This window comes from Muscardinus avellanarius, assembly GCF_963383645.1.
Source record: "Muscardinus avellanarius genome assembly, chromosome: 10".
Lineage (NCBI taxonomy): Eukaryota > Metazoa > Chordata > Mammalia > Rodentia > Gliridae > Muscardinus > Muscardinus avellanarius.
The window spans coordinates 74,647,358-74,657,314 of NC_137796.1; the positions used below are offsets into that span (position 1 = coordinate 74,647,358).

General features: G+C 45.5%; 1 pseudogene across 1 annotated transcript; it reads right to left on the reverse strand.

Moving 5' to 3' along the window:
- Nucleotides 1-8,826: 8,826 nt before the first annotated feature.
- Nucleotides 8,827-9,448, reverse strand: LOC308268717 (large ribosomal subunit protein eL15-like; annotated as a pseudogene). Its single transcript has one exon. The product of its transcript is annotated as a large ribosomal subunit protein eL15-like (transcript).
- Nucleotides 9,449-9,957: the final 509 nt, after the last annotated feature.

Sequence of the window (9,957 nt, forward strand, 5' to 3'; positions counted from 1 at the left end):
GCCAAAAAAAAAAAAAAAATAGAACTGAAGGTGTAGCTCAGAGGTAGAATGCCCCTGGGTTCCATCCCCAGTACCACAAATTAATAATGATGATGATGATGATGAAGAAGAAGAAGAAGAAGAAGAAGAAGAAGAAGAAGAAGAAGAGCCAGGTGTGGTGGCACATGCTTGTAATCCCAGCATTTGGGAGGCTGAGACAGCTTCCGCTACTTAGGTTCTTTGCAACTCAGTGAGACCCTGTTTCAAAATAAAGAATAAAAATATAGAGCTGAGGGTGTTGCTCAAAGATAGAATGCCCCTGGGTTCCATCCCCAGTACTGCAAAAATAAGATAAAATAAAAGAATAAAAAATAGGGCTGGGAGTGTAGCTCATCAGTAGAATGCCCCTGGATTCCACCCCTAGTGTACCAAAAAAAAAAAAAAAAAAAAAAAAAAGATTTTAAAAAATAGGGCTGAGACTGTAACTCAGAGGTAGAATGCCTCTGGGTTCAATTAAAAATAATAATAAAAATAAAAATGGCTGGGGATGTAGCTCAGTGGTAGAATGCTCCTTAGTTCAGTCTCCAGTACTGCAAAATAAAAACAGCTGGGCTCAGTGGCGCACAACTGTAATCCGGGTACTTAGGAGGTTGAGACAGGATGATCACAGGTTCAAGGACTGTTAGAAAATTTAGGGATAAGAGAGACACAGGGCTAAATAGACCAGAACAGGTTTTATTTGGAGTGGAGCCTAGGAGAACTGATGGGGGCCGGGCAGGGGGCGAGGGGGACCCAGGAGACTCAGGAGCCCCCTTCCTTACACAACAGGGGCTTTTTATGGGGTGTTAGGAGGGGAGAGCAAAGCAGTTGTGTATTTCTCCCTCCGATTGGTCGGCTAGATGCTGGCCCGGGGCGGGGGCAGGGGCGGGTTAGAGGTGTGTTCCCGCCTTTCCTGGAGTCCTTTGTCCTCAGCCTCGTCTGGCCGGGCCTCACAGCTGGACCTCAGTGCCCACAAGCACAACCTCAGCAGCCTAGGGAAACCTTGTTTCAAGACAAGAAAAGGTCTGGGATGTAACCCAGAAGTAAAATTCCCCCAGGTTCAATCCCCAAAGCCCAGGCTCCCTCCGGGGTGAGGGGGCAGGGTCTTGTGGCATCTTGGGTAGGAGAGCCAGGAATGCAGAGCCCCGAGGCCATGCTGGGCTCCCCTCCCTTGGGTGGGGAGAATCCCAGGCCAGGGTGTGTCCATCAGCAGGTCCCTGAGTCCCACGCTGGCCACCAGCCTGGCCGCGAGGCCCCGTCCACCAGTCACACACTCCCCACAGCTGACCTTCTCTCACACACTCACACACACACACACACACACACACACACACGGACCACTACACTCACACTCCCACTGCACGTGCCGACGCCACCGGCGTCACGCTCACCCTCAGGAGCACACGCCTGCTCACACCCACACACTGCACACAGAAGCCATGCACAGTCTTTGTACACACGAAGAACACGCTAACAATCCTCACACACATATATTCACACTCACACGTTTGTGCTCACACCACACACACCCATGCCCAGCAAAGGTAACTCATCTATTATGTTCTTTCCAGAAAATCTGAAACATTCAAAGTGCAACAAAGGGGGAGAGAAAATCACACATGCATGCTCACCAGCAGAGGAAGCCTTGCTACTGTTTTAGTAAATGTGTTTGCTCCAGACACTTTTTTTTTTCAGTACTGGGAATTGAACCCAGAGGCATTCTACCTTCACGCTACACCCCCAGACTGATTTTATTTCTTATTTGGAAACAAGGTCTCAGCTACTTAGTGAGGTCCTCTATAAGTTAGTGAGACCCTGTCTCAAAATAAAGAATAAAAAATAGGACTGGAAGTGTAGCTTAGAGGTAGAATGTCCCTGGGTTCCATCCCTGGTAACACACACACACACACACACACACACACGCACACACACACACACCACAAACCAAAAACCTAGTAGCAAAATAAATAATAATAATAATAATAAACAAAACCAAAAAACTGACAAAGAAGCCATTCAGTGACAGGAAATCTCTCAGGTGCATTAAGGTGGAGACACCAAAAGAAAAGCAAGGCTTTGAAGAGACGTTTACGCCAGACGTGGTGACACAGGCCTGTAATCCTAGTACTACTTAGAAAGCTGAGACAGGAGGATCGAAGGTTTGAGGACAGCCTCAGCAACTGGGTGAGACTCTCGGCAACCTAGCCAAACCATGTTTAAAAAAAAAATTTAAAAAGGCTAGAGGTAAGCCGGGCGTGGTGGGACACGCTTGTAATCCCAGCATTCGGGAAGCTGAGACCGAGGATCGCGGTTCATGGACAGCTTCAGCTACTGAGTGAGGCCCTCTGCAATTTAGTGAGACCCGGTTTCAAAATAAAGAATAAAAAACAGGGCAGGGGGTATAGCTTGGAGGTTGAATGCCCCTGGGTTCCATTCCCAGAACCGCAAAAAACAAAACAAAACAAAACAAAACAAAAAACCTCCAGAAGGACAGAAACTCAAGTGGTTATTTGGGAAGCTGAGACAGAAGGATCGCAGGGTCAATGTTAGCATGCACAATTTAGCAAGGTCCTCCTTTCTTTTTTCTTTTTTCTTGTACTGGGAGTTGAACCCAGGAGCATTCTACTTCTGAGCACTTTTTACTTTTATCTGTGTGTGTGTATGGTACTGGGGGTGGAACCCAGGGGCTTTCTACCTCCGGGCTATACTCCCAGACCTATTTTTATATTTTATTTGGAAACAGGGTCTCACTAAGTTGCTGAGGCTGGCTTCGAACCCGTGCGATCCTCCTGTCTCAGCCTCCCAAGTGCTGGAATTACTAGTGTGTAACCACATCCAGCTCTTGTTTTGAAACAGGGTCTTGCTACCTTGCTGAGACTGGCTTCAAACCTGTGCTCCTCCTGTTTTAGCTTCTCAAGTACTAGGATTACAGGCATGTGCCATCATACCTGGTGAGACCCTGTTTGAAAATAAAAAATAATGCCGGGCGTGGTGGCGCACGCTTGTAATCCCCGCGCTTGGGTGGCGGAGACAGGAGGATCGTGCAGGTTCGAAGCCAGCTGTGCTGGCTTAAGAGACCCTGTTTCCAAAAATAAAAAAGTATAAAATAGGTCTGGGAGTGTAGCCCGGAGTTAGAAGGGCTTCTAGGAACCCCAGTACCACCAAAAAATAAATAAATAAATAAATAAATAAATAAATAAATAAATAAATAAGAAGCTGGGCATGGTGGCATATGCCTGTAATCTTATTACTTGAGAGGCCAAGACAGCAGAATCACAGGTTTCTGAACAGCCTCAGCAAGTAGTGACACTCAGCAACATAGTGAAAACCTATTTCTTCTTCTTCTTCTTCTTCTTCTTCTTATTATTATTATTATTATTATTATTATTTTGGTACTAGGAATGGAACCCAGGGGCATTCGACCTCTGAGCTACACCCCCTGCCCTATTTTTATTCTTTATTTTGAAACAGGGTCTCACTAAGTTGTGTAGCTGAGGCTGTCCATGAACCACGATCCTCTGGTCTCGGCCTCCCAAATGATGGGATTACAAGCGTGTGCCACCACGCCTGACTTGTTTTATTTATTGAAACCGGGTCTCACTGAGTTGGGAAGGGCCTCACTAAGTACCTGAGGCTGGCTGCAAACCACAATCCTCTGGGCTCCGCCTCCTGAATGCAGGGATTACAAGCGTGTGCCACCACGCCTGGTTCTTAGTACACATTTTTTTTGGGGGGGGGCGGGTCTGGGGATAGAACCCAGGGGGATTCTACCTCCAAGCTACACCCCCTGCTCTATTTTTTTTCTTTATTTTTTTTATTATTATTATTATTATTTTTTTTTTTTTTTTTTTTTTTTTTTTTTTGGTGGTACTGGGGTTCCTGGAAGCCCTTCTACCTCTGGACTACACTCCCAGACCTATTTTATATTTTTGAAACAGGGTCTCTTACGCCAGCGCGGCTGGCTTCGAACCTGCGCGATCCTCCTGTCTCCGCCTCCCAAGCGCGGAGATTACAAGCGTGCGCCACCACGCCCGGCTTTCTTTATTTTTAAACAAGGTCTCATTAAGTTGCAGAGGACCTCACTCAGTAGCTAAGGCTGGCCTCAAACCGTGATCCTCCGGTCTCCATCTCCCAAATGCTGGGATTACAAGCGTGCGCCACCACGCCCAGTTTAGTACACAGTTTAAATGTTCTCCTTGTTGAGTGATGCAAGTGTTTTATTTGGGGATTTTTTGGCACTTTTTTTTTTTTTTTGTACTGGCATTGAACCCAGAGGCATTTTACTTCCATACTATAACCCCCAGGCCAATTTTATTTTTTATTTTGAAACAGGATCTCACTAAATTGCAGAGGGCTTCACTAAATAGCTGAAGCTGGCCTCAAACCTATGATTCTCCTGTATCAGCCTCCCAAGTACTAGGATTACAAGTGTGTATCACCATGCCCAACACAGTAGCATTCTACCTGTAAGCTCCATCCCAGCCCTATTTATTTTTTATTTATTATTTTTGGTGCTGGGGATTGAATCCAGGGGCACTCAACCGCTGAGCTATACTCTCAGCCCTATTTTATTTTTTATTTTGAAACAGGGTCTCACTAAGTCGTTGAGGCTGTCCTCAAACCGGAAATCCTCTTGTCTCAGCCTCCAAATATTGAGATCACAAGCTTGAGCCACTGTGCCCAATTTTCTTTTCCCTTTTTTTATTTTAATTTGTGGTACCGGGGATTGAGCTCAGAAACATTCTGCCTCTAAGCTACTTCCCCAGCCAGATTTTATTTCTTATTTGAAAATAGAGTCTTCCGAGGTTGCTGAGAGCCTTGCTAAATTGCTGAGGCTAGCTTTGAACCTGTGATACTTCTGTGTCAGCCTCCCAAGTACTGAGATTACAAGCATGCATCATTACACCTAGCTTTGCCCATTTTATTTATTTATTTGTTTGTTTGTTTCTTTTTGTCATACTGGGGATGGAACCCAGAGGCTTTTCTACCTCTGAGATACACTCCCAGACCTATTTTATATTAAATTTAGAAACAGGGTCTCACTAAGTTGCTGAGAGCCTCATTAAATAGCTGAAGCTGACTTTGAATCTTTGCGATCCTCCTGTCTCAGCCTCCCAAGTACTAGGATTACAAGCGTGCGCCACCAAACTCGGCTTGCCCATTTTTCTTTTTTTTTCAGCTCTGGGGATGGAATGCAGGGGCATTGTACCTCTGAGCTATACCTCCCAGCCCTACTTTTTAGTCTTTTTTTTTGAAACAGGGTCTTACTGAGTTGCAAAGGGTCTCACTAAGTAGCTGAGGCTGTCTACAAACCACTGTCCTCTGGTCTCAGCCTCCCAAACGCTGGGATTACAAGCGTGCGCCACCATGCCTGGCGTGCCCATTTTTTAAATTGGGTTATTTGCCTTTTTATTGTTGAGTTGTAACGTTTATGAATAATTTCCGGATTCTAGAGCCTGAATCAAATGGACAATCAAAATGGAGTCTCTTAGCCAGGCATGGGGGTGCACACCTATAACCTATTTCTAGATCAAACAGAATGAACAAGTCCGGAGCAGTGATGCACACCTGTAATCCCAGTGTTTGAGAGGCTGAGACAGGAGGATTGCAGGTTCAAGGACAGCCTCAGCAAGTAGTGAGACTCTCATCAACCTAGCAAGACCTTGTTCCCAAATAAAAGTAAAAAATTGGGCTGGAGGCACAGCTCAGAGGTAGAATGCCCCTGGGTTCTTGCACATGCTCTGTCTGTCTGTCTGTCTCTCTCTCGCGCACGCACACACACACACACACACACACACACACATACTTCTCTTATATTGAGCCCTAACAACAAAAAATAGGATAAACTGAACAGAGCTGGGAGGCTCTGAAGCGGGATTCATGCCTATCTGCCGGATGGGAAGAACCATCTCAAGGACACTGCCAGAACCACAGCCTTGCACAGAGGCGCCGCAACCTCGCTCAGAGCATACTTTTGCAAGGACGTCCTGCAAAGAACTACTCCACCTTGGACTGGTGCCACCCTTGCTATGGATCTTTGTGGCCAAAGATTATTGTTTCAAAGTAACTTCTGCAACCTTCCTTGTTTTCCCTCTCAGATCCCCCTTTGAATATGCTCCCGTCCCTGACCTGCCTATTCCACGAAGCCTCCTTGTTGACTCCCAATTAAATCTCATAATTCTTTAGAGAATCTGTTTGTTGCCAGGCGTCTGGCACACACCTATAATCCCTGCACTTGGGAGGATGCGACAGGAGAATCACAAGTCCGAGGACAACCTCAGCAGTATAGTGAGACCCTCAGCAAAGTATCAAGACCTGTTTCAAAATAAACAATAGCCCGGGCGTGGTGGCTCAGGATTGTAATCCCCGCGCTTGGGAGGCGGAGACAGGAGGATCGCGCAGGTTTGAAGCCAGCTGTGCTGGCCTAAGAGACCCTGTTTCCAAATAAAAAAATATAAAAATAGGTCTGGGAGTGTAGCCCGGAGGTAGAAGGGCTTCCAGGAACCCCAGTACCACCAAAAAAAAAAAAAAAAGAATGGGGTAAAATATTTCCAAATGCTATATCTGAAGGTATATTAATATTTCAATTAGGAATCCTAAAAATTAGCAACAATAAAAGCAAACAATACAATTTAGAAATAGGTAAAAGACTAAGATAAATAATGAATCTCCAAAGATTTTGACCAATAAAAACATGAATATATTCTTTGCTTAGTTGTCTGCTGGATGAAAATCTTGTTTCTTTGGTTTTGGTGTGTATTACCTATTTCTTCTTTGTAGTTAATCTCTGAGTATTTTCTCTAGTGCTGGTTTTGAAGACATAAATTCCTTCAGTTTCTGTTTGTCATGGAAACTTCTTATTTCCCCATCTAATTTGATAGATAGTTGTGCTGGGTAGGAAATTTTTGGCTGGAATTTTTTTTTTTTTCAGAGTTTGGAATATGTTACTCCAAGCCCTTCTGGCTTTCATGACTTGATTTGGGAAGTCTGGAGTGATTCTAATTCGTTTGCCTCTGAATGTCATTTGGCCTTTTGTTTTTGTTGCCTTTAAGATTTTCTGCTTGGCTTCCACATTGGTCATTTGACAATTATATGGCGTGGGGATCCTCTTCTTTGATCCTGTCTAAAGGGAGTTCTATAAGTTTCCTGGACCTGTGTATCGACCTCTTGCTCTATGTTTGGAAAATTTTCTGCTATTATTTCTCTGAAGATATTATTGATCCCTTTGGTTCCACCTTCTTTTCCCTCCTCTATTCCAATTATTCTTAGGTTGGCTCTCTTAAAATGGGCCCATATTTCTTCAATGTCAGATTCCTGCTGTCTGATTTTTTTTCTAAATTATAAATTATGTGTTCGTTTTTGGAGTGATCCTCTTCTAGGAGTGATATTCTATTCTCCATGTGGTCTAATCGATTGTTTATACTTGAATTGAGGGCTTTACCTCAATGATTGCATCCTTTATGTCTTTTAGACTCTCTCTAAATTCTTTTCGAAGGTCCTGTATTATTTCTACAGTTATATTCCTAATTTGATCTTCTGGAGAGCTCTGAATTTCTGTGTTATCAGGTTCTGATAATATTGGTTTGTGGGCATTCATTACTCTATTGTTGTTCCTCTTTCCCATGATTTCAGAAGTTTGTGCCTTTCCTGGATTACTACGACTTCACTTAGGGTGCTCTGTATCTCGAGTCTGTGGTAATCTCAGCCGCCACTACTCCTTTACTGGGTTGTATCGCAAAGTCTCAGACCCAGGAAGTTAATCGAGGCTGTGGGGTGTGCCGGGCTGGGCATTTTCCCATGGGGAATTGCGACTAAGGTGTGGTATCTCTGCCACCGCTACTCCTTCACTGGGTTGGACTGCAAAATCTCAGACCCAGGGAGATTATCAAAATCCCTGGGTGTGCAGTACAGGGATTTCTCCTTTAGGGGCAGCAGTTTCACTCACGGTTATTGTGCGTGTTGATCAGGAGCTGTCAATGGCGCGGTGAACTTTCTGTCACTGCTGGCAATATGGCACCACTGCCATGCCCTCAGCCATGAGGCTGGCACTGCTGGCAATATGATGCTGCTGTCACACCCTCAGCTGTGAGGCTGGCATATTTCTTTTCTGGTTTTGAGCTCTGTTCTGAGTCCCTGGAAGGCGTGATAAGCTTGACCACTGGGAGGTTTTTTTTTTTTTTTTTTTTTTTTTGGTGGTACTGGGGTTGGAACCCAGAGGCTATCTGCCTCCGGGCTATACTCCCAGACTTATTTTATATTTTATTTGGAAACGGGGTCTCACTAAGTTGCTGAGAGCCTCACTAAGTAGCTGAGGCTGGCTTCAAACTTGTGCGATCCTCCTGTCTCAGCCTCCCAAGCGCAGGGATTACAAGCATGTGCCACCATGCCCAGCTGACCACTGGGAGTTTTAGACGTTCTTTGCGCTGAAAGAACTGCTGAATTATACCCGAATGATCCACAGCTGCTCATTTCAGCTCCTTGCTTAACTTTCCTCTCTGGATCCTGGTGCTGTGAGGGAAGATGGTGCTGGCGCGGCCCCGCTGCTGCATTGCAGGCTTGATTTCTGGTCTCTGGTTGTTCTTCTAGTCTTTTTTTTCTCTGTCCCTTGTGTTTACATTTTTTATTTCTCTGCTGATGGCGTTTTCTGGCTATTTAAAAGCGCTGATTTTGTGGCAATAGAGATCAAGTTTTAGCAGGGCTCATAAATGCTGCTTTTCTCTGTCGCCATCTTCCCAGAATATTCTTTATTTTTTATTTTTATTTTTTTTACTGTCCTAAATTGTTTATTAGGTATGAATCTTACAAACATTACTTATATGAGCGGTAATGGTGGAGTTGTAGAGTATTACGCCTTCTCCAGGCTGCGCGGCGGGAACCACCATGGTGTGGTGGAACTTGTGGCCCTTTCCAAGGCCACGACTCTTGCGGCTGCAGACGCCAGCCCGCGCATCTCCCTGTGCTTGTGGACTGGCTTAGTGATCCATTGGGTGTCAGGATTTCTTCTGATAGCTTTATGGAATGGATCAATGAGGATAACCTCAAAGAATTTGTATGTGGAATCTTCACCAACCGAGTAAGAATTCAGGACTCTCAGAGCGCCACAGTGGCGTCCAGCTCTCTCCTTGTCCACAGCCTGAAGGCTTCGTGCAAACTTTAGCTGGTTAACACCATGATGGACAGGCTTGCCATAGGTTGCACCCTTAGGAACAGGGCGCTTGCGGCCACCCCGGCGCACCCGAATCCTGTATATGACATAGCCTTGCTTGGCTTTGTATCCCAGCCTGCGCACTTTATCCGGCCAGGTGGGGCGGGGAGCCCGGTGCAGCGCTGAAAGCTGGCTTTACTGCCAGCAGCGGACGTGCAGCAGAAAGCGCATCACGTCCATCTGCTTCTTCCTCCATAGCTCCTGGATGTACTTGGATGCGCCCATCTTGGCTTACCTGATGGCTGCCACCAGAGCTCTTTATTTTTTAAAACAGGGTCTCACAGGGCTGGGATTTAGCTCAGTGGTAAAGTGCTTGCCTGGCAAGTGCACCGCCCTGGGTTCGATCCCCATTCCAAAAAGACCCCAAAAAAAAAAAAAAAAAGCCCCTTTAAAAAAAAAAAAAAAGCTAAGAACAAACAAACAAAAAAAACCTTGGCCGGGCGTGGTGGCGCACGCTTGTAATCGCACAGGTTCGAAGCCAGCCTCAGCTACTTAGTGAGGCTCTCGGCAACTTCGTGAGACCCTGTTTCCAATAAAATAGAAAATAGGTCTGGGAGTATAGCCCGGAGGTAGGAGGCCTCTGGGTTCCACTCCCAGTACCACCAAAAAAAATAAATAAATAAAAAAATAAAACAGGGTCTCACTAAGTTGCTGCGACTGGCTGAGAATCTGCGATCCTCCTGACTCAGCCTCCCAAGTACTGGAATTACAAGTGTGTGCCACCACACCCGACT